Raw genomic sequence first — 26659 nt, forward strand, 5'->3', positions numbered from 1 at the left:
AAATCGCCCACCATTTGAAACCTCTCTCCTTTTACTATTGTTGTCACTTTCTCACTTTCCTTTTAAAAAGGTTTTTTTTTTTTTAATACGGCGGTTTCCTAGGAACTTACTTATGATAGTTTCATCATATAACGAAAAGTTATGAAATTTATTGTTTCCTCCGTAATAGTTAATTTTAACAGCAAAATGAAAAGAAAAAAAACATGGTCCCTTGACTTTACACTGCTACCCTCCTTCAGCCTGTAACTTCATACAAAGGAAGAGAAAAATCAACGATGGCCCACAAGAAAATCACATGTTTTGTATTAGAGTAGTTTTATTATCATAGTCGTACTAAAATCTTACAATTCGAAGACTTTTCCTTTTTTTGACTCCAGTAATAGATAAAAAGCATGATTTCCTTATTGGGAAAACGCGTTACATTTTTTCGCGTCAAAAGTGTGAAATTGCCGCCCCCCTAAAAGTGCCGCCCGGGGCGGACCGCCCCCTCCGCCCCTCCCTAGCTACACCACTGGTCATGTGGAGTTTTTATCAGTGGCTTTGAAAAATTAATGTTTAACAAGATACAAGTACTTTACAAGTATTCAATAGAAATCCAATATTTTGTTTATGAACTCGCAGTTACCATAGTTGTGGCAAACCTAACCTGGCAGCATTGTGAATGTTACGTAGATTCTAATTACAGCATTACGACGCAGCTTAGTTAGGTTTGCTCAAACTATAGGTAAGAAAGAGACCTATAAAATGGTTTGAAAAGCTCTGCTGCTTGAAACCAACTGTTCTCATGAACTTCAGCTGGTCAATAAGAGATTTTTGTTGGCAATTGCATCCGTTTGGAAGAATTCATTTTTAGCTGAGTGTTTAGAAGCCCCGAACTAAAATTCTATAGAGAGTAAAAATCTTTCAATGTGCCGAATAAAACTTCATATTTTAGCGAATTGAAAATGCTAGCATGAACACACACTGCCATAGAAACCAAATAGACATTCAAAGAATTAAAAAAAGAAAAAAAAAACAAAATATTGCAGTATTATATCCAAATTTACCGAACCGTCAAACAAAATTTTCCGAATAAGGAATGTCTTCGTCCTATAGCCTCCTATAGGGGCACACTTGGATAAGTTTCCATATTTTGCCACTGTTCGCACAGTGTATGGCTTAGCTGAAGAAAAAAAAAACCTGGAATCAGTCACAAAACTGCCCCTAACATCTTTAGAGATTAGGAAAAACAAAAATAATAGAGTAACTAATTATCTGCCAAATTTAGTTACTGATTCAGCTTGTGTACTTTTAGATGCGATTGAGCTTTTTTTTTTTTTTTTTTGCCTTTAGCTATTTTTTTTCTATTGGAAATATAGCTACTTGGATCCACAAAACATTTTTGAACAACTTCAATTGAAAATTCTCTTCCAGAGACGCTCAATTTGTTTCAAAGGGTTACAAAATATAATATAAAAAGTTCTATATTCAATTAGATACTGAACTGTACTGAAATAAACTGCATCGTAATAACAGTCAGAAAAGCAGCGTTGTTAATGCACAAATGTGCTACATTACAGACACATATTTCAGTTTTTCAGTGTTGAAAAGTGTTAACTTTACATTTATTAGTCACACTTTTCTATGCTGAAAACGAGGTTTCTTGAAACCCGCAAAACACGTGTTTACAATTTTTACTTTCTTCTATATCTAATATATAGAAGAAAGTATTGGATTCGTGCAAATTTTCGAATTTCGAATTTTGACGGATTCGAACGTTTTGAGGTGTTCTGAGTCCATTTCGACTATTTTTGGAAAATGTCTGTCTGTCTGTGTGTGTGTATGTATGTATGTGTGTGTGTGTGTCACGTCTGTGTGTGACCAGTTTTTTGTGGTCGCTCTACAACAAAAACTACCGCATGAAATCGAACGAAATTTGGTACACATATGTGCCCCTATGTGAACTTGTGCCCATTGGTTTTTGGCGCGAATTCCTCCAAGGGGGGTGGAGCAATGAGACGTTTTTTGAGTTACGCGTGCTTGCTATTCCTCAGGAAGTAACTGGCGGAATCAAACAAAATTTGGACCATATGTTGCCATTAACAGGAACAGGTGCTGATTCAATTTTGGTGGCAATAACTCAAACGGGGGTTGAGCTATAGAACGTTTTTTGTCGTCAATTGTGACTGCTGTATCTCAAGAAATAATGAACGGAATGAAAGAAAAATTTATCGGCAAGTAGACCTTAGTGGGTATAAGAGCTGATTTTATTTTGGTGTCAAAAGCTGAAAAGGGGGTGGCGCAATCGAATATTCTTTTTTTTTTCATTGTGAGTGCCATTTCTCAAGAAGTAATGCTACGTTCTGGATGAAATTTGGAATAAATGTGAATCTATTTGTAAATAGGCGTTGTTTCAATTTTGGCGCCAATCGCTCCATGGGGGTCTTATTTTTTTTGTGTTAATAAAAATAGTTTTATAAATGCAACAATAAGAAAGATTACAATATACAAATTACAATACTCTCGTCTGCTTATTTCACGTGATTTTAATTTTCGGGAGATAATCTGAAATGTTATCGCAATGATTTAAAATTAATAACTGTTGCCATTTTATGTTTGTTAACAAATAAAACATCTAATTAATTCAAGCAAGGCTTTTAAAATAACTTTCAAATCGTTCTTTGCTTTGCTTTTGCGGGAATTCAGGAATTCGGACGGTCGTCAAGTTTTTTTTTTTTTTTTTTTTGCTGGGAATATTGCATTCTTTTCAAGCATAAGGATTGATCAGAATTCACAAGAAAGATATAGAAGAAAGTTTCGTGATGGCCACAACATACTAGTTTACTAATTCGTGCATTTGTAACGTTATTTTTAATACTCTTCCAATACTGCACAAAGAACTTTATTTCTTTCTTACACAGTGTCTTGTTAAACAAGGATTAAAAATCGTAAAAGTTAGAAAGGCAGAATAACAGTTAGTTCTTAAAAAGTTTCTTTTAGAAAGTATCACAGTCTGCTTTGGAACAAAAATAACTTCAATACAAATGATGAAAATAACTCTTTATTCTTAACTCGACTTGAATGTAAGCAGTTATTTCCTCAATACGAATAAACCGTCAAAGATACATTGCACATCTCATTTTTAAGCACCAAGTGATTTCCCTTTGGCAGAAAATATATGTTGTGAATTTCATGCATTATTGAGTGCTACTCCCCCTCTGTTCTCAGTCCATAAAAGAAAACCAAATGGCCCTTGTCAAAATAACATATGAATGTTATTTTTCTTATCGCTATCAGAAGAACAGCAGTGATTTTTTTCTTTTATTTTGTGCATTAGTATTTTGTTGATAAAAAAAACATGAAATGTCACAAAGTCTAGGAACTGGTCTGAAATGGGTTGAGTTTGACTTTCATGCAAATAGTTTTGATTAAAATTAAATTTTCAAATTCTTCAGTTTTTTCTAACTTGAAAAACAATGAATTAATTAGTTATATATTTCTTAAACACAGAAGACAACAAACTATTGTTTCTATTTTATATGAATGGCAAAGTAAGTCAACTTGAAGATATTCTTTTTTCTGAAAAAAAAAAAAAAAAAAAAAAAAAAAAACCTTTAAAGTCGTAACATTTTTAAAAATGTATTCAAACAATTTTTTGGTTAGAATATTTTTTGACTTTTGCTATTTTATTTTTCATATTTTTTATTATTTCTGAGTGTTACGCTTTTCTAATGGTGCTGCATCTTGGCTCTTCATAGCACGCCATGTCACGGCAAAGTTTTAGTGTAGTCACAGTGAGTCACAATAGTCACAATGCAAAGTAATGAAAGTACAACGTCTGACAAGTTTTTCATTGCTTATGATTTCTGTCCTTAGTGAAGGCAACTTGTAAATCCTATCTTTGAAGAACATCTTGTCTTTGGAGTCAAAGTATTCAAGATATTTTGTCTTTCCATCTTCTCAATCATAATCTCTTTGATCTTCAATTTTGATTGATGTTTTTCAATCTCAATATTTTTTTTTCTCCCGAAAAAGATTTTTGCAAAAAGTGGAAAATAAGAAAATTGGAGGGTACAAGGTCTATAGGTATGGTAAGGGATCGGAAATTTTTAACAGGAAGAAAATCCTACTGCATTTATGATGAAGCAAGACCACAATCATGTGTTGACGACTCGGCAGAAAATATTAGTTTCTCATGTTGTTGAATTTCTTTTTGAATATTTTCATCATTAAATTTACTTATTTTGTGGCTGAAAAAGGTGTTTCTTGTCGATTTGAAACACCTTATTTGATATCATGTGCAAATCTTGAATACGGTTGCTTTTATCATTCGAGTGCAAAGGTGCAAACGTTGACTGGACATGTAAGCAAGTTCAAAGAATAAAAACATTCTTAGAGTTTTAAACAGTATGCAGTGTTTGGATTGCATATATCAAAAATATACCTCTAAACAAATAAATAAATAGCTTGAAGATCTTTGAGGACCATTTATTTGAGATGAGAAATTCTTAAAAAATCTTAAGTTAACATATATTACTTTCGGATATCCGTTTTCGTGCGACAAGTTCTTAAGCATGATTAAAGTCTTTGGGTTTTCATAATGTTATTTTTCTTTGGAAGCCTGTCAGAAAAACATTAATTTTTCTCTTGCCTTACGTCCACCACTAATACAGGTACTTCAACACTCATAACAGCGAGCTTTCTTTTTTTCTTCCATATTTTGACTTTTATTCCTTATGTTTATGTCTTCTTATCTTGATATATATTCATTAATTTCTTACCGAAGGGCCGATCCTCTGTCCTGAAACATTGTTAGTGTTCATGAAAAGAGTTTTTCTTGCATGAGAGACATTACATTACGGAACATGTCCACAAGTTAATCTGGTTGGAATTAAAATATTTTCATTAGCAACTATATGCATTTAATATTTTTAAAAAGTATTAAATACACAGGGTGTTCCGTTTTAACCTGCAAGACCTTTATTTTCGCAACCGTTAGTTCTAGATATATACTTCCAATTGCAAAAAATGTTTAAAATCAGATGCAGAGTTAAGGTGTCGAAAGGTTGAAGAAAAATAAAAATGAGTCGAAAAATACAAAAGTTAGCTTTTTATACGGGCCCTAGGTCCCCTAACTAATATTTAGAGGAATTATTTCTATTGAAAACAATTACTGAAAGAAAAATTTGACATTTTTGCGATTTAAACTCAAGAATAAGCTATTCCATTTCAAAGTTTTAAGGGACCGTACAGAAGATGAGATGGGAACTTATCGCCCTTTCAGAAGAATGACAGGTCCTCAAAGAAAGAAAAACTAGATATTTATATTTTTCATCGCTATTCAAAAATAAATGCAAATGTTATGCTGGGATACAGAAAAAAACCCTCGAACAATTTGAAAAACCACACTCATGCACACATATCATTTTAAACACTTGTTAACCGCTATAATTTCCCCCAAAAGGTGTTATTGACGGCGAGTGAAAAGTGGTGTAAGTCACAAAACGCTGCGTTTTATATCTCGGTGAATATTGGTCGTACTAATATCAAACTTTTGTGTTGAAATTATTTTTCAATGGAGATTATTTCCCTAAATATAAGTTAGGGAACTTAACTAGTATAAAAAATTAACTTTTGTATTTTTGGATTTATTTTTACTTCAAACCTTCAATATCTTAACTCTGCATCTAATTTTGAAAATTTTTGCAATTGGAATCTAGGACTAATTGGTAAGATAAAAAAAAGGTCTTGCAGATTAAATGGAACACCCTGTATATTCTAGTTATATTTGAAGCACATTTAAATTCTTATCTAAACGCAGGATTTAATTCAAATGAACTCTCATGAAAAGGACTAACGTTGTGGAATATCTTAACAAGAAGGGTTACCGAATATGTCACTTAAAAAAAATGGCTTTACACAAACTTCGCCGAAAATCACCATCATCTTCTAACTGAAATGTGGATTTAAAAACTCATTTTGTAGCCTAATTCAGCGACATTTCGCCCAAAGGTCAACCTAGGGGTCACCGAATTTTTTACCAAGCGTCGCAATATGCATGACAAATTTTGCTCGTTTCCGATTATTTGAGCAGCATCTTTTCTGGAGCTAAGAAATTGCATTACGAGAGAAAATACCTGTTTGAAACATTTCAGTTTTAGAGTCGGTTTTGGCCCTGATCATGTTCAATAGTAATTTAGTTTTGATTTAGAAGCATTTACAGATAAAGTGTTACAGATTTGTGATCTGCTACTTCCATCTAATGCATTTGAGAGACATTGTTAAAGAGTTTTTTTTTTTTTTTTCTTCTAATGAGGGGGTTGCGCTTTTAAGCTATTTAGCCTTTAACACTAGAACGACTGACATTTTCTGTATAGGTACCTAGAAAGACTGAAGGGGCCAGTGTGGCCCCTACCCATTTTTCGAGTGAATTCTTTTAAAAATTCTTCCTGAGGGAGTCCACATGCCTGATACACCTTCTTTCATGACTAAATAAAAACTTAGTACTTAATTATTTTTAGTTTTTCTCTCTATACTGGGCAAAAGGTTGAATTAGTTTTCCTTTCTAAGAGCAATGGCCACCGTTAGGATGGTAAGCAGTCGGTACTGTTTATAGCATGTGGATATCCATTCGGCTGCATAAAGAGGAAGTTACAGGTCAAACTAGAGTGAATGGCATTTTTTTTATGCTACAACAATTAGGAGAAAGGAAAATAATAAATTTTTTAATTGTCAAAATGCTTAGGGGCCACTGTGGCCCCTCCCGTCTTTCTAGGTATAAGGATCAATATTAACAGTACTATGAGGTTAATGATTAAATGATTAAACAAGCATTCAAATAGTGTCATATAATGAAAAGTCAGAAAATTCCATTAAGTTCCGTTAGGTATTATCCGAGTTATTAACTCCTTAAGACCGAGGCCGGCCCTATACGGCTTTGTAGGTTAGATCCGAGACCGGCCGTACCCGGCCGAGTTGTGGGAATGCAGGGGTGATGGGTAGAAGAAGACCCCTACTGTGAGACCTCCCTGAAGAAGATTCTTTCTTCTTGCCGATAGCTATTTAGCAAGTGCTAGCGACAATTGCATTGAATGGGGATCTGCTAATGACTTGAGGTTGCTTGACTTCCTCAAAAAAATAAGAAAAGACGAATCTGCTCTACGATTTCGTTTCAATTTCCTGCACTTTTAACTCTCACTTTTTCATACCACTCTTTAAAAACGAATGCTATTCTAGGGTTTATAAATTTATGTACGAAGTATCATAAAATTGATACAAAACAACATTGCAAGGAACCTCGAAACACGGGTGTGCAATTACTACTTACAATATTTCGCCATCTATTAACCTTTTTTTTTCATTATTTTTATTCTCAACCGAAATGTACTTATTTCTTTCCAGTTTTCGAAATTTAAAAGTAACACTTCGCAAATCAGAGTTTGGAAAGCAGCTAAACAAATCTGCCTAGAGCTTTAACAAGCATGTGAAAATATACTGCGCCCCACCACACAACTGTTGCCCAAACAGTAGCGCCCCACAAAGAGTGATAGAGGAGGTTATAATTCTACAAGAACATAAAACTACATAAACACACATAATATGTAAAAATGTATGCATGGTTCGATCAACTGCAGTAATCAGGTCGAACAGGTGACTAAAGAAAATGCCTTTGCTACTAGTTCTCTCAGAATGGGCGAGAGAAAAGAATTTCGTTACGATATTATACAATTTTTAATCTAGCGTATTATCACTTTACCTTTAGAGTTACAAATTTTGAGTAAAGTGATAATTACTAGCAATATCATTACTAATAATAAAGCTGAAAGTCTGCCTGGATATTTGGATCTCTGTCTGGATGTCTGGATCTCTGTGACGCGCATAGCGCCTATACTGTTCGGCCAATTGTCATGAAATTTGGCACAAAGTTTATAGCATAAGGGTGTGCACCTCGAAGCGATTTTTCAAAAATTCGAGTTTGTTTTGTTTCATTCGAAAATATTTCTATTCAAATTTTAAGAACATTTTACTCAGTAAATTATCGTAAAGTGGAAGCGAAAATTACGAAGTTATCATAACGTGGAACAGTAACATTGGCGAGAAAATGAACATAGCAAATGGGCGAGAAATTCATCATCCATTATTTGTAAATATACAAGCGAACCAAATGACCTTTTAATTTTCTACTACGGGCAAAGCCGCGTGGGTAGCACTAGTAATATATATTTGCACTTCTAAAAACTCAATCTCAAAACAGCATTTTCTAATTTTCTTCTGAACAACATGTTATTTATTAATTAGGAAAATTCAGTCATTTTGTCAACATGTAAGTTTAGAACCATGATTTAAAAAAAGGTGAAATCTACTTAAATCTTCAGAAACAGCTGTCTGAAGTGGGATAAACAGAAATTTCTAAGGGCTACTTGACTTTGAAATCATGTCATTTGGATTCAGGTGCTTTGAGGGAACTAGCATTTCCTTCAAAGGCAATAATTCAAGCACAATACAGAAATAAATTAAGATTAGAACCAGATCATTGAGTTTTATTGCAAGAATCAATCTTGGCAAATTTCTACTAAGTAATTGAGCAAGTTGCATATTATTTCAGTCGCTAAAGTGTTAACTCAAAGTTTTTCTTTAGGCAAAGACTGATGTGTTAAAGAAATTAAAAAAAAAAAAAAAAAAAAACTAAAGAATGTAATTCTAGTTGCGCTAATGATAATAAATAATGTATAAAATTGGTAGGTACAGTTGTAAAGTTTATCATTATTATTTTTGTCATAAGGGTGCACAGTCAAAAATCTTTTGACTGTGCAATCTGAGTACAATAATTACTACTTTTGGGGATCATAAGTTCAACAAGAAAATTTTGAGTCGCTTTGGTTTCAATGATTGTTACATGTAAAACAAAGACACCGTAAAAGTTTTAACGATTGATTTAGCTTGTTATTAACTTTTTTCAACTACATTTTGCAATATATATGTTAATACTTAGGTACTTCATACTTATGTGGCATCTCTCCCACATTATGAGAAGAGATGCCAAACTTTTCAAAACTGTAAATAAAGAGATGTTTTGTTTAGAAATGTTTTTGTTTTTTGAATGCCGAGAAAATTAGCAAGGAAGCATACGGTAATCAGGGGGCAGTGGAGTGAAGAGACCTTAATTCTGGCAGATGAAAAGTAAAAAAAGGAGAACTATCGAAAAATGAAGAATTATAACTTTATGGAACGCCGTGGGAAATGCTACATCAGGTTTTAAAGCTTGTGGAATAATACCACTCAATCCTAATGCTTTTCTGATCATGTCCTTGCTATTTCTGGTTTAATTCAAGTAGCTACTTTTGAAATTCCTCCTGAAAGTACTGCCTGTCCAGCTCTGTTTCCACATCAACTTTCAGACAAACGTTCACTTAATAAAGAAACGCCTACAAATATTCTTGAGAAGTCTTATCTAATCCCTAAACTACCTAGCTCGACAGTGAAGCGAAAATACGTTGCTTGTGTGTGCACGGAATGTTGGAAAAATTACTATTAAAAAAGAAAAGAAAGAAAGAAAAACTGACTGGATTGAATATTCCTTATGCTAAAAATGGCTGCATGAGTCATGTACAATGTACTGTAATAATTCTGGTATGGAAATAATCCGCAAAAAGATCAAAAACAATAAATAATAACATAGATGGCATTTCCCCCACACTATATAAGGCGTCTCTCCCACACGTTATGGGAGAGATGGCCTGTTGTCAATCTACAATTTTATTTGTTATTTCTTTTTTATTTAAGTCTAAAGCTCGTTAATAATAATTTTAATACCTAATAATAGTGTAACTTCAAAATAAAACAAAGGGTTCAGTTATATTGCATCTTTAATTTTTTATTTAATTTGTACAAAAAGTATGGCGTCTTTCCCACTTTTACCCTATAGAGATAGACAGACAGTTGGTAGATAGATTTAAATATGCTGATAAATGTCTCCAGAGATATAGATGTTGATTGAAATTATTTTTATACTGCCATCAAAATTATTTGAGCAGCCAGCGAAGGATGCATTCTTGGAGTAAGAAGGTGAATGGCATAAAAAGCGAAAAAACTACTTGCTGAAGGCGGTTAGTAATATTAAAATGTTTTTGTTTCTTAAAATAAAAATGCTTTATAATTAGTCAGAGCATTATAGCCTTATTTCAATCCCCAAATAAAAGAGAAAAATTGAAAAGATCAGTTAGGAGTTTTGTAAATGTTTCGGTTGCTAATATCTAAATAAATAAGTAGTATTTAAATAATTTGATAAGTAATTAAAATAACTCCATGTTTTATAATTTATTTCTTCTGGAGAAGAATAATGGCTATGCTCAAACTTAATTAGTCAATCGAAATCGTGGGAAATTCTTCCAAAACTGTAAGCTACTAGAAAAGTTAGGTATTTTGTGGCGCAGGCTGAATATGATATCCCAAAAAAGAAAGTGATTAGTAATATTATGGGTAGGAATGAGAGGAAACTCATCTGCGAGACCACCGGACAAGTGACAGTGATGGACTTGTCCCCTCTGGCAATGCTATAACAAGGATTGATAGCGCATAACTTGTGAAGATGTCCGCTTTTCGGGAAGAACGGGAAATGAGGAAACTTAGATCGTTGCTTTTTATTCATTCTACCTTTTTCCTTCACGCGACTTGTTCTATTTCCCTCTCAGTTTGTGCAAATTGATTTAAATCGGAAACGTGTTTCCAATTTGAAAAGAACATCAATTATCATTAGTTTTATAAGTTAAATTATTGCATGATAAATCTTAAGCTTGTGCTTGAACAGGAATTTTCTTATTTATAATTAATTTTTTTTTTCTTTGTTTACCTACTCTAAAAATAAAGAAAACAAGATGACTGTTATGCATCTCGACATAAGTTCAAAAGCTATCGAAGAAACGATAAAGGCATTAGGGCAATTGTGAAGAGCTCCACGCGCCCGAAGCGTGAGTGATTAAGGTGACAGCTAACCACGCCTATTGCAATTAGCAAACAGAAGAACTGAAGAAGAGCGGACGAGGGGTCTTCAGAATGGACGGTTCCATTTCTAAAATAGCTTAGGCGAAAAAGTCAGGACTTAACTGTGGCAAAATTTCCCCCCGGCTCGGTCTTAAAGAGTTAAACAACAAACTACGTAAGGGGCCACACAGGCTCCTCCGTCTTTCTAGTGTTAAAGACCTTGTGCGATCCCCCTATACGCCATACAGTCTTTCATGTGCCACCATTAAGGTGCGGAATGTCAGATGCTGGGATAATTTAGGTGCCCCGTTTCCACCAGATGGAGGCACTTAGGCTCTCTTTGATGTGAAATTACACTAGGAATTTAATTTTGCCGAGGGAATTCTAAACCAAGCGAATACCCAAGGGATCATTTAGATGCCGCATAAATCATACGACATGGGCGCTGGCGATTTTCTGCATCTCGAAAATTCGCCGACTGGTCACCCCAGGTCAGAACCTGGGTCCACAGGGCCCAGGTTCTGACCTGGGGTGACCTTGGTTTCTTTCAGTAAAGAAACCAATATTCTACTGGGACGTAGAAGGCCAGCGCATAACCATCCGAACCGAACTGTTAAAGAGTGTCTTTGGGGTTCAGTGGCGCCGACTCCATGGGGCTTCAGGGGGCCCGAGCCCCCTCAAAAATATTTTTGAGGGGGCAGAGCCTCCCCAATAAATCAAAAAAATTATAAGTTACATTATGCTTTCTAAACTCATAAATTTATCTTTTATTTTCCTTGTTTGAAGATAGTTTACCTTGTAAAATATATTCAGTAATGAGTTAAAACAAATACTTATTACGGTTGTGTAAGCAGGTTAACTAAAAACGAGTGGTGCGAATGATGATAGTGTTACAGTGCTGCGAGTACTGTAAAAATTTGTCCCAGTGCGCGAACTTACGGGTCAAGTCTGTTGCCGGTGGGCAGCGCTGCGGCGCGCTCACCTAAGTGTTGCTGATCTGGAAAAATATATATGAGAGTTTGATTTGTATATAAAATGGGAGGCGTGATAGTTTTGAATACTTTTGGGAATCGTGTTTAAAAGAAAACCTTCACAAAATGATGATCCTTCCCTTCCTCGGAATCGACGTGTACCAAAGAAGTATGAAAACAATGAAGGCAGCTCACCGCACACTTTCAAAATCCCAAAGGAAAACATTTGACTCGCGCTACTTATGCGAAATAGCTATAACACGATTTTTTCTCCAGTATTCAGACCTAATGCGAATTCCTCACCGCAACACGAAAATTCTCGGAAGGGAATCGTGGTGTGTTCGTATCAGCTTTGTTATTGGCTACTAAAAATTTTTTTTTCATGAATGTATCTTTATCCTTTTACCATCGCTGAGAGTAGAAGTTTCCTTTCCATTTTAAATGCGAAAGTTAATGAAATATAATGACACCTAAGAGCGCTGTTTCATCTAAAGTTTGTGAAGATAAAAAGAGAAAGTTTCATGACAATTAAAGAAAAGCTAGAGCTTCTTGAAAAGCTGATGGTCAACTAAAAAATGCGTTGAAGGTAGCACGAGAATTAGGCATGAGTGATTCTTCCGTACATACAAATACAAGTCAAGAAAAGGAAATCCGTAAAAATTCACCGAGTAGTGTCTTGCAAAAATTTATGAAAATGGAAACTGCTCATGTATTGTGTACGAATATCATTAATTGATCGACTGTACAGTACAACTAAAGATGCATTTGCTTTTCTTACTATATACTGTGTCTACCGTATACCGGTTTATTTTTTCTTTCTTTCCCATTAATCATTGATTTTGTACATCATAGCAGTATTTTATGTTGAATAAAACGTTTTTTTTAAATACAAGTAAACATTCAGTTCTTTATATAAGAGACAGTAATGTACAATTAGTTAAGAGATGGTTTTTAACAGTTTGAGAGGGTGTTCACAAGTGTCTAAAATAATTGGGTACGTTTATAAAAAAAATTTACACATACCCTTTTTCACAACGCGAAAATTCGACCTACGCGAGAGGTCTTGGAATGCATCCCTCGCGTAAGACGGGAGTTGACTGTACTAAAAGGCAATATACATTGAGGTTTGTAAAATGGTGCAATTTTGCATTATTGGGCGATTTACATCAACTGGACGCACACAGGTCATTGCAGTTGAACAAGAGTGCTTGCTTTTATTAAACAGAGGTGAAAAAGAAGAGAACATTTTGAAAAATCAACTGAGTTTTTCAAAAATGACCTAGACATTGAGAGACTGCGTTTACAGTTGAATATGTTAGCCAATGTCACTAATGTAAAAACAACAGGTCTTAAAAAGCATGCGTAAATTAAATTTCCTTTTTACAAAAATACTGTGTGTGTTTGTATTTATTTCTTCCGTTTTTCGAAGCCAAGAAGTATGTGTCGGGCTTGTTGAGTTTTCGAGGTTCTAATGTTGATTATATGATTTTAAAAAAACTTTAAAACTCACTATTTTTCATCTCAAATTTAGAAAATTTCCTGCGGCATGCCCCCTTTCCCCCGATATTTTTTAAGTCGGCGTCTCTGGCAGTGCCCTTCAATGCAAGTCATGCGCCCTACCTTTTCCACGCCTAGCTACGGCACTGCAGGACCCCCATAAAATAGAACAAAAAAATGTCTCTTACTAAGACAAGTGACATGATCTAGTTGAATCAGAAAAATTTGTATACCAATTTTTGGATTGTTTTACTTTGAAAACGCCATGCCACATACTGTTTGTTTTTTAAATTATACACACCAGAAAATATGTAAATTGGCATTTTCAAGGCACAACAATCGACCTTTATTTGGGTGGGGGGACCTCCATGGGATTACATAACCCCCTAAACCCCCGGTGATGACTGGGCCAGCCCCCCCAATGATTTTTGCAAGTCGGCGCCCCTGTTGGGGTTAATTTCGCATTTGTATAGAACGTTCTAGAAACTTCTTTACTGAAAGAGTTGCTTTGGGATTTTTTTTTTAACTCTTGAAAGTTCTTGTTTATTTTTGGTCACTTTAAGATGATTTTTAATGCTTCCAGAGAATTAATAATTTCTGGAACTATTCAAAATAAATGACTTGAGCGATTATACTACAGGGTTGTTCCGACGGCTTAACCATTATGTAAAGTAAAATCTGCTGTTGAATCTTTCTGACATTCTCCACAACTGATACACTGCCGCGAGCAAGGTAAATGGCAGCATCTGCAGAAATGAGTTTGCGAGATGTTTGGAAAAACGCGGTTTGGATTCAATACTAACAAGCAAATGCTGGAGTTGGACGTTTTTTTCGAGCTTTTTTTTCTTGCGAAAATTAAAACTTACTAATAATAAAGCTGAAAGTCTGTCTGGATATCTGGATCTCTGCCTGTCTGGATCTCTGTGACGCGCATAACGCCTAGACCGTTCGGCTAATTTTCATGAAATTTGGCACAAAGTAAGCTTGTAGCATGGGAGTGTGTAACTCGAAACGATTTTTCGAAAAGTCGATTTTGTTCTTTTTCGATTTAAAAACATTTTCCCAAGCAAAATTATCACAATATGGAAGGGTAAATTACGAAATTATCATAACCTGGAACCGTAACATGGGCAAGCCAATTGGCGAGAAATTCTCCATACATTATTTGTAAATATACAGGCGAACCAAAAGACCTTTTAATTTTTCAACTACGGGCAAAGCCGTGCGGCGGGTACCACTAGTGTCCAATAAAGCTAACGTACAATAAATAACAAAATGGAAAAAAAATGCAGTCACTGATTTTTAGCTACCCACAGCAGTACAGCAGCACTATCGAGACTTTAAATTTGGCACTTAAATTGTCTTCGATTAGACGAGGGTCAAAAGATCTACCTCATCTTCAGGAAATACAACAACTCAGAAATGAATCCTGATCATCTCTTCACTTGCCTGCGTTCGAGAAGTATAATCTGTGATTGACTCCCGTTCTTAGTCTTGAACTTCCTAATTGTCTCTAACCTCATAGTTCTGGTCTAGCTTATTGTCACTAGAGTTAATGTCCTGACACAGGTTGAGCAGATTGGCAGGACCAGTTGGTATAAAAACAACAACAAGCAATTAGAACAAAAGAAATTACTTTTTTTAAAAACTTTAGATCGGTAACTCGTTAGGTACGATATCATAGTTTGCAACGATTTTCATTTTTAATATATAAGGCCTTATAATTTTAAAGAATAAATCATGCATTTTTCATCAACTAATACTTTTATTTTGTTTTGAGAAACGTGTTTTGAAGAATTTTAATAAAAATAAAGGAGGTGTAGCAGAGGTATAAAACTTAAGGTTCAAATAAAACACCGTTGAATGATGTAAATTGCCATGAATTTGTCTTTCTTTGAGAATCCATGAATTTATGGAAAGAAAATAGGTTGATTCTTTGCCATTTTTATTTAAATGTGATTTTTGGTCTATGGCCGCTTCGGCTGGCTTGGAGAATAATCGGGAAGCCCAATTTTCTATCACTTTTTGCAGCAATGGGGGCCTTATGTGAGTGATATGTGGCGAATATTCTCGTCCAAGGCGTCAGCCGTCTGTGGCTTATCGGTGTAGACCTGAGACTTCACACAGTCCCACAAAAAAAAAAAAAATAAATAAAAATAAAAAAAAATAATTTGAATTTTGTCATCTTGAATTCAAATTATGTTTTTCGCAATCACAAGTGTGTGTGTATATGTAAGCGTGTGTGCTTGTGAGGGGGCGGGTATGTGTGTGTGTGTGTGTGTAGGTGTGTGTGATGGGTATGTGTATGTGTGTGTAGGCATATGTGTTTGTGTCTATGTGCAGGCATGAGTGTGTGGGTAGTTGTGTGTATGTGAGTGTGTATGTGTGTAGGTGTATATATGTGTAGGTGCGTGTATGTATGCATGTAAGTGTAGGATATTGACGACACCTGGAGACGGTTTTCGCTAGAGGTGCAGCATCGTGAGGAGCGCGTCGACGGTGATGGCGCGGAGGGTGGCGGTGGGAAAAATCAAAGGAACGTCAAAAACAGTCAAATGAAAGCAATAAGCAATCGTGATTGCTCAAAAAAACTCCAGCGTAGTTAAATCGCATAATCTTACAGGCCAATTCACGGGTTCATTAAGCGAAATTATTCGTTCAGCGAAAGTTTCTTTCAATAAATCAATGGTGACACGCGCTGTGTGGCATGTTTCGCCGTCCTGTTGTCTATTCATGATGAAATGGCAAACCAAACTAAACACAAAATAAGTTACAACCATCAAAATGGCACACAGATCAAACAGTGTTCCCGCTTTCAAGTTCTATACCTCTAAAAAAAAAAAACACCCTTTGATTTACTTGTTAAAGGAAGGGCTTTTATATGATGGTAAAAAATCTAAGTTGGTACACAGGATGTAGTCAGTTTTGAATATTTTTATTTTTTTGTTTTTATTAAGAAATGTTTACTAAGACTAAAAGAAATGGGTATTTAGAACATCAATTAAAAGTAAATAAATATTGAATGGAATATTTTTAGGCTTTTCTCATATAAGGTACACGTAGGTAATTTTTTGATTATTTCTGCTAAGTGGTTTCTCGCCTTTTTTACAGTGGACTATGTTATGATGTAAAAAAGAAAAGCTTAATTTCATAGTGTTTAAGTATTACTACCACACACATATAACACACATAACTATAAATCACAATCTGGATATAGCGAAAAATTTCTGAAATCAAATTCGGAGAGTTAAATTATATTTGAGCTGAAGAAGTGATTTGAATAAAACATGATAGCATTTGAATTCTAATACATTTTATCGAATTTTCTGCGAAATATTGCATACATAGCGACAAACGGAAATTCAATTTTTATTGAAATGGCATAAAATTTACAGTAGATGATGGTTTGAATCTTGAATAGATTTGCAAAGAAATAATACAACTCCGATCACTAAACTTGAATGTCTGAAAGATTACTGCTAATATTAGATTGTTTCATGTGTTTATGTAACGAGTGCAAATTAGTTTATTTTACAAATAGAAATTCTTATAACGTGTTCTTTTTTTCATTGTTAGTGTAAGAAAATGCGTATCCATGTAGTTTGAAAATTTATGTTAATTTTAGAACTTTTTTTTGTTGGGGTATAAAGATTTCATGATATAAAATAGAGTGCAATTATTTATAGTAAGGAGCAAATATCTAAAAATTTATCGTCTCACAAAACAGACAAATAACTTTCAGATGCTACATAGTATTTAAAATTCATTTCACATTTTAGATGCACAACGTTAAGAATTTAGCAGCAAGTTACCGCCCTTAAGCCAGGGCTAAGGCAGAACTACATGCAATATACCACACAGTTCGGTTATCATATCCTGAGACTGCAGTTTTGTTCTTATTAGAACTCCTCAGTCAGGAATAGTGAATAACTAAGCACGGATATCATCTCATTGAAGCAGACAGTGCCAGCAAACTGTTAGATAAAAAGAATTTATCTCACCAGCGAGTGTCCGCAGCGTGGTGATTCACTTTATCTACCAGTTTGTCGGCACTATCAGCTTCAATGGGATGACATCTGCTTCCAGCTCGGTTATTCACTATTCCTGACTGAGGAGTTCTAACAAGAACGAAACTGCAGTATCAGGATGTGATAACCGGACAGTCCGGTATATTGCGTGTAACGTTAAGAATGTTATTCAGTAACAATAGCTCATGAACCGACTTCTACTTGAAGCCTCTTATTTCATACTAGTGGTGCCCGCACAGCTTAGCCCGCAGTTTAAAATTAAAAGGTCATTCGGTTCGCCTGTATATTTACCAATAATGGATGACGAATTTCTCGCCAATTGGCTATGTTCATTCGCTCTCCCATTCCACGAGGTGACAATTTCGTAATTTACTCCTCCGTCTTAAGATAATTTTGCTCCGGAAAATGTTTTTTAGATTGAAATTAAAAAAGAATAAAACGTATTTTTGAAAAATCGCTTCTAGGTGCACACCCCCATGCTACAAACTAACCTTGTGCCAAATTTCATGAAAATCGGCTAGTCGGTCTAGGCGCTATGCGCGTCGCAGACATCCTACAGCCTGCCTGACATCCAAAAGACTTTCGGCTTTATTATTAGTAAAGAAATGCAATGTTGTGAAATATAAGTTTTATATATAAGTTACTTTTTCTGAAGAATTATATTCAAATTCAGTGATAGGGAGCTGAGGATGGAAGAATAATGTCAGACTCTCAAGTATCATATATCAAATACTTCTAGTATGAATAATAAAGAGAATATGTTTAGTAAACCAGTACATGTTCTAGTCTTTGCTGATGTTGTTGATATGAATGTAAGATTAACGGCTGGAGCTGGGAGAGAACGTTTTGGCATTAGAGAATTCAGCTAAATAACTGACACTCAGAGTAAATGAGGAAATAGCAAAATTACGTGCACTATAGTAAAAAAAAGAAAACTTTTTTTTTTTAAATTTTAAGAATGGCTCATTAAAGTCCACAAGGCGTGAGTTTTTCTTTTTTTTTCGATAAAAATGTCAAACAACAGTCATAATTGTTTTTTTTTTTTTTTGACAGTAAATGGATGTATAGGTGAATTGCAAGTTATTCTTATTTTTTCAATTCAAATGTAAAAAGGGGGATGAGTAGGGAGAGAGGGGAGAACAAATTTTATAAAAAAGCAGTAAACGAGGGCAGATTATTAGAATTAAATTAAGTCAAAATCACATACTTACAGGAATAAGAACTGCTAAAAGTTCAGTTTGACAATAAAAACTGATATTTAACCTTTTCCACACCAAAAAAAAATTTTACATGGGGAAACATGATTTACTGAAGAAAAATACTGCATTAGTTATGTTATCTTTAGTAAATAAGTTCAATAATTAGCAATCCTAGCATTTTTTACTAAAACGAAACTCAGACAGACAACTTTATTACTTATAATAAAGCTGAAAGTCTCTCTGTCCGGATCTCTATCAGTCAGAATATCTCTGTGACGCACGTAGCGCCTAGACTGTTTGGCCAATTTTCATAAAAATTGGCACAAAGTTAGTTTGTAGCATGGAGAGTGCACCTCAAAGCGATTTTTCGAAAATTCGATGTGGTTCTTTTTCTATTCCAATTTTAAGAACATTTTTCCGAGCAAAATTATCATAAGATGGACGAGTAAATTAGGAAATCATCATAACGTGGAACCGTAACATGGGCACAAGCCAATTGGCGAGAAAATTCATCATCCGTTATTTGTAAATATACAGGTGAACCAAATGACCTTTTCATTTTCTACTACGGGCAAAGCCGTGCGGGTACCACTAGTTAAAAATAAAATAACGCGAGATACAAGAAAGTCTGTACGAGACATTGGCATGTGCACATTTGCCGGTAATCCTCGTCTGTATCACACGCAGGCAAATACGTTAAATCACCAAATTTGAATCTGTGAGTTCATCTGCTTGGACTCCGAATCTAAATATCAAAATGAAATCAGAAAAAAAGATTATTGTTTGCAAAGAATTGCTTCATTGGTTTTGCTACTAAAATCCCATTTATTAAAGAGAAGGACGAACATTTCATTGTACAAGGTTTTAATAAAAGCAGTCTATACCCCGGGTTCAGAGGCTTGAACCTTGACAACGAGGGAAGAAGACGAGTCTTGGTGATCTTGGGAATGAAAATTCTGAGATCTCTTTTTGGTGCCATTTTGGAGAACAGTTTATGGCGTAAGAGAATATAATAATTTCGATCTTTATAAAATTTATAAAATTGCGATATTATCTTTACTAATAATAAAGCTGAAAGTCTCTCTGTCCGGATATCTGGATGTCTGTGACGCGCATAGCGCCTAGACCGTTCGGCCGATTTTCATGAAATTTGGCACAAAGTTAGTTTGTAGCATGGGGGTGTGCACCTCGAAGCGATTTTTCGAAAATTCGATGTGGTTCTTTTTTTATTCCAATTTTAAGAAAAAAAACTATCATAAATTACGAAATTATCATAATGTGGAACCGTAACATGGGCACAAGCCAATTGGCGAGATACGAAATTATCATAACGTGGAACTGTAACGTCGGTACAAGCCAATAGGCGAGAAAATTCACCATGCATTATTTGTAAATATACAGGCAAACCAAAAGACCTTTAATTTTTCTATTACGGGCGAAACCATGTGGGTGCCACTAGTTAGATATAAAAAACTAAGAAGAATGAGATGTTTAGATTAAACGATTGCATCTCTGTCCATATTTTTTCTTTAAGTCAATTTACGATCGTTCATCAACTTTTATTTATTAGCTTAGAATAGAATAAAGTAATCTTTTTAAAAAATCAATTTTATATAATTTTCGTTTTTGTGCTCTTTTTATATACTTTTGTTATGTATTTGGTTCATTTAATGTTTTCCTTTTAGATTACATATGCCTTTCCAAACAATGTATTATAAATTTTCTTTATCAGTCTCTTTTTAACACGATTTTATTAACTTCACTTGTATGTTTGTGAGTAACTCTCCTTTAGACTAAGAGCTAGTGACTTTTAACTGTTGGTACATTCCACAACTTTATAAGCGTTCGTAGCCGAACGGTCTAAGGCGCGGGTCTTCGCCTGACGTCCACCTACAGGAATCATTGAGCGTACGTTCTAATTCCGTCAACACCGAAGTTAAATTTATAATTTTGCAACTCAATTTTCGCCCTCTTTTTGTGATCGGATTCTTTTAAATTTTGGAATGCAACCTCAGACCCGATGACAATGCAATATTCTATAGTCAAATTAATTTATTAACAATAAGTTATTACTTATTAGTTTATTCTAATTAACACGCTTTTATTAGCTGAACTTGTATGTTTGTGGGTCCAACTTTCCTTTGGACAAATAACCAGTGGCTTGTTAGAATTACTTATAACGTACCAATCAGAGCTGCGGAGTGTAACAATGTTTGCACATGAATTTACCAGAAAGCATCCAAAATGTTTGATGCAAATAATGCAATAGAATACTGAGATACATTCCATTATAAAAATCGAACACACGCACAAAGATTTCATTTAAGAGTTGCAAGTGTTAGCAATATTTAGTATCTAAGTCTTATTTGAAAAAAAATGAACTAAAGAGTAAAAAATTAAATAACAGTTTAAAAAACTAAAAAACCACGCTTCAGTAGCAAAATGAACCAAAAAGTTAAAAATAATCTTTGAATGACAAGTATATAAAGTGATTGACCAAACACTTAATTTGACTGTAATAGAAAAAATGCGGGGAGGGGGGAGCTTCTTATCAGTTGTCTTAAATTTCTTCCACTTGTTATCCATGCAAAAATGTAAATACGCAGCCCCCCCCCCCAACGCTTTTTTTCTATTACAGTAAAATTAAGTGTTTGGTCAATTACTTTATATACTTGTCATCCAAAGATTATTTGAAACTTTTTAGTTCATTTTGCTACTAAAGCGAGTTTTTTAAGTTTTTTAAACTATTATTTTAATTAGAAAGTGTTTCAGCAGCAATATTTCAAGAGCGACATTTCAAAAAGATGAATTCTACTTTGTAGTAGTGTATTTTTCGGAAAGTCAAATTAGATAACACATGCATAAAAGTAGTCTTCTGGGGAGAAGTAGTTCTCGTAAAAGCGAGTCATAAATGCGAAGTAGAGGGCAATACCGTGGGAATCGTGACAGCTTCTGATGGTAATCACTTGTTCCGGACGGGGACTAATGGCATTGTTTCTCCGATAACGATCACTAAGGTAAGAAATCAATGTCGCCTCACCATTGCAGCAGCAAGAGGTGATAAAGAAGATAAAAACCGAATTTCCTCTTCATTTCAGCTCAATCATTTAGAGGCAAGCTGTTCATTGGTATGGAGTATGAAGATTCCGCTGCAGCATTATGTTCTATTTTGGAAATACCTTTGTATTAGATGCACGAGGAAAAATCTGGGATTATTTTTATAATATATGTATGCATGGAATGGTTTATGAAAGGATTTTCGGCAAATTTGTTGCATTGCATTAGTTTTATTCTCATTCCTTACGCACATCAAGTTAAATTTATCTACAATATAATTTTCACTGCATTTCAGTTTAAACATATTGATGCAAGCTGTTTATTTGTATAGAATATGGCGATTGTACTACTGCTTTAAAGCCGATTTATTTATTCATTTTATTTTTATTCTACATTTATTTATTTATTCGTTTTTGTCTTATGAAGAAATATATTTAGTTACATATTTATGTATGACAGAGTTAATTAAATGTCTAAGAAAGGATGTTTGAGAAATGTTGTTACTGCAAGCTTAATTACATTTCGCAGCTACATGTAGTTGCATCTATTTATCTTTACATACCAAAATATTCGTTATTTATTTTTCATAAAATTCATCTCTACCCTTTAATATTGTTGCAACATGCTGTGTCAGATTTCGATCAAAAATGATTGATAACTTTTTAAATCGAATTCTATGAACTGTTTGCAGTAGGTTGGGTACATCCTTAATTTTTTGAGCAGAAAAAATTAAAATAAACAAATGTTACTACCCATAGATTAATATCAGATCTATGCAGCAGAACATTACACCACAAAGGACTTCCAAGAAAAGAGCAATGAATTAAAGGATCAAAAGAGAAGCAAATACATGTCTCTCAAACACAAAACTTAATTTCATTCAAACAAAAGTCCCTACATGACGTAATTCGTAGCCTATAATAAAACACTCTATGTACATGATATTGTTCAATTATGAATTGTGATTATATATATCTAATCCCTCTTTTTCCAATAGAACGTTCAAACTATCCTCGAGGCAAAAATTGCAATACATTCATATTTAATTTTACTTATATCCCTTCAAGAGTTTAGCTTTTATGATGTCATTTAATGTTTCCATTATTTATCATCTGCATATATTTTCTATTTGCCCATAATGAAAGATTATTATTTTTTAAAAAAATAATGTTACATACAATAAACAATGCTTTAGACAAACAATTTTCAAGTTATAAGACCTGTTGTAAATGAAAATACCGAAAACAGAAATACTTCAGAAAACGCATTTAAAGACAATTCTTTATAAATAATTCGCGTTTTAGACAATAAACAGTGTTTTAGACAAAATGTGTCTACAATCAATTCATATTTATTATCATTTCCACATCAGCACTTGCGGATCTTTTACTAGTATTAAAGATTTGCTTTATGACTTGTCATATTTTTTTTAAATAAATAAATAAATAAATAAATGGAATTTAAAAAAAACCTTCATTAGTTTTTGGAAACATTTTAAATGTTTTTTTCAAAATAATTTTTATACTTGACATCCATAACTATTTTGTCGACTCAGTTTTTCATATTTGTCTTCAATAAATGATTGGCCCAGTGGTTTCCAACTTGTGGGGTCTATCTCCTTAGAAAGGCATACATAATTCTAACGGGCACGCAACCATGTCGTTTAGAATACTTTTCAAAACATCAATTAATCAATCAAATCGGTAACAGAAATAAGAATCAGTAATACGCCAATGCTTCGGCTTTTACACTTGAACTGTCCACAGCATCGATGCTTTTTCAGTGACACGTGGTTTTAAGGTAATTTGATCTCCAAAAGTAAACCGACCCATAGTATTGACACTGTGTTAATATTTTAGTAATGCTGTGTCATAAAAATATAATTTTCTGTAATTTTGTATGAGTTTTAAATTGATTTAAAAAATCTCAATATCCATATTACAATTCAAAAATATATTAATATTTTTAGGTGCATATATATTATTTCATTCAAAATATGGTAGTGTTATCGCACACCAATAAATAAAGTATAATTTAGGAATAGCGTTACTGAAATTGAATGATTCAAGGGGGTGTGAGCTTAAAAAAATCGTCATAAAAATGGGGGGCGCAGGTACAAAAGTTTTGGAACCACTGGATTAGCCGGTGTTTTTTAAAATATTCATTTCAACAGACCAAAACATAAAGCTGATTACGTATTGATGATATAAAAATGCTAAACTGCACTTTAAAGCGATTTGGAATGACTTTTAAATGCCAAGAAAGAAAATAAAATAAAAAATACAGAAAATCTATTGTCATTCAGCTGAAAATAATATATTACCGATCCCGTTATTTTCAGCTGAGGAATGACAAACTAGGTGTCGCTTTACGTGGTGATATCGAAAAAACTTTTTAGTAATGTAGAGGAGAAAAAAGCTGAAAACATATTTTTAAACCCTTCAAGCTATATCGATTATCGAAAATCATTCTTTTTTTATCTTTTTCATAGATTTATCATTCATGAAATTCCTCTTAAAAATACATATCCAAACCAGATCAAAATAAAACATTAGAAAAAAAATCTTTAAAAACTTTATATTTTCAACGATATCTATACATTTATTATATTTATGTTTTAAATAAAATTCCTTTTAGTATTTAGTATACGCTAAGCTTGTGTGCGTTCGAACACCACGATATGTAAGAAATACTGACTAAACATACTTTCTAGCAGTTCGATTTCCGATGTAAAAGATAATTCATGCACATATATAAGTTTTGTGTGTACATTGTACATATCTTTTGAATTCAAACTAAAAAACTCATTAAGTATGCAAAGAAAATGAAGGAAAACGTATGAGAACGCCATCACAGCTAAACCATATTTTAATGTGACGTTTTTTGGACCCTTACAAAAACATGAATATAAGAATTTTTAATCTTCGATTTTTCAACGTAGAATTTTAGAATTTGTCAGTTATATGCAAAATAATAAATTTATCCCAATAAGTAATGTTGCATAAAGCTTTACCTGGTGTGTAGCAAATTACTGACAATGCTATACAAAGCTATAACAGTACAAAATAATGCTAATTACTACTAAGATGAATCTCGCGGGCCAGAAAACATGTAAAATGAAACTATATTTAAATCTTTTTCTACTTATCGTTACCTCAAAGCAACTGTAAGACACATAATCCCAGAAAGAGTAAGATATCCTACTATTGCTCGGAGGCGACGATAGAATATTTGAAAACTCGGAAAATGTAAGAAATTACAAATCAAGAACTGTTATTATCATTACTACAAACAAATATTATTGATATGAAGTTGTCCTCTCTTTTTTAGAAACACATTTTCAACTATTTGGGCTTCAAATTTGCAACATTCATTCGTGATCTTTATTGATAATAAAGCTGAAAGTCTCTCTGTGTGGATGTCTGGATCTCTCTCTGTCAGGATCTCTGTGACGCGCATAGTGCCTAGACCGTTCGGCCGATTTTCATGAAATTTGGTAGAAAATTAATTTCTAGCATGAAGGTTGCACTTTGAAGCAACTTTTCGAAAATTCGATTTTGTTCTTTTTATGTTCCAATTTTAAGAAAATTTTACTGAGAAAATTATCACAACATGGACGAATAAATTACGACATTATCATAATGTGGAACCGTAACATGGGCAAGCAAATGAAATATAGCAAATTGGCGAGAATATTATCATCCATTATTTGTAAATATACAGGCAAACCAATTGAACTTTTAAATTTGTACTACGGGCAAAGCCGTGCGGGTACCACTAGTACCTAATAAAGGCTATCTGTTGTTTTAGGAAAATTCAGAATATATTTTTTGATTCTTAACGTTGGACACAACAACGGGATACATTCTTCCCAAAGGCAGCAGGTTGGGCACCACTTTCATAACCAATAGTGAATGAGCTCAATACATATTGCAAAATTCATGGTCATAGAAAATTATTAAGCTAAGGAATCTGAAAACGAAGGAATTACTAACTCGTTTTAATATGAAGTTCCTAACGTTTTTGGGTATGATTTGCGTACTAATAAAACAATTCATTACAATACGCGGTTTTTTTAATGTTCTCAACTACATTAATACATTTTTCAGAAAACATTTTTATCAAACTATATGACTTCAACATATTATCTCTCCGGAGATAAAATATAATGGACGCCATGAAAATAAAAATTAAAAAAACACTCTTTTTACCGCCTTAAAAAATTGCGTAATTTGTGTTTAGTAGAGGACTAAAAAACTATTATGCAAACATCTCTTATCTGTAAAAAAGAAGCGAAATATTCATGAATGGAAATTAGCTTTTTTTTTCTTCGAACTTGTTTTATGGGTTTAATTTTGTTAATAAGTTTATTAGGGTTGTGATAGCATGTAATCATTAGTCTTCATTTTAGGGCAACGAGCTTTCTTTAAGACTTTTCAGAAAGTTTTTAAAGAAATTAAAATACACATTCTTCTGGTAATGAAAACTTTTTAACGTGAAAATATTTTTGTTGTAAATGTTTCAAACTGTTGAGTCTCAGATGATGAAAATTTGACTGATGTTTATTGATTTAAATATTCCTTTTTGTATGGCTTAGAACTGCATTTTATTTAACTCGTTTAGAAAAATCATATTTTTAGCATAATTCGGAAATAATGTTGTACAGAAGTAAAGTATTTCAAAAATCTATAACGATCTTTCAAGAGTTCACTTCTTGTTTATTCATTGAAAGTAGCATCAACATCTTTTATGCAAAAGCTTTTTGTTGAAATAGAAAAAAAAAAAACAATCTGAAGGAATAAATTTCAATTCGTAATGAAAGTTGTAGTCTCCACATAATCAAAATTAAACAATTAAAATTATTATTTTGAAATGCGTAAGCACATTTTAAAATACGCTATTTAAGGCCAGACAAAACTATATCCAAAAATATTTATTTTGAATAATG

The sequence above is a fragment of the Uloborus diversus genome, chromosome 1 (genome assembly GCF_026930045.1).
Source record: "Uloborus diversus isolate 005 chromosome 1, Udiv.v.3.1, whole genome shotgun sequence".
In the NCBI taxonomy this organism is placed as follows: Eukaryota; Metazoa; Arthropoda; class Arachnida; order Araneae; family Uloboridae; genus Uloborus; species Uloborus diversus.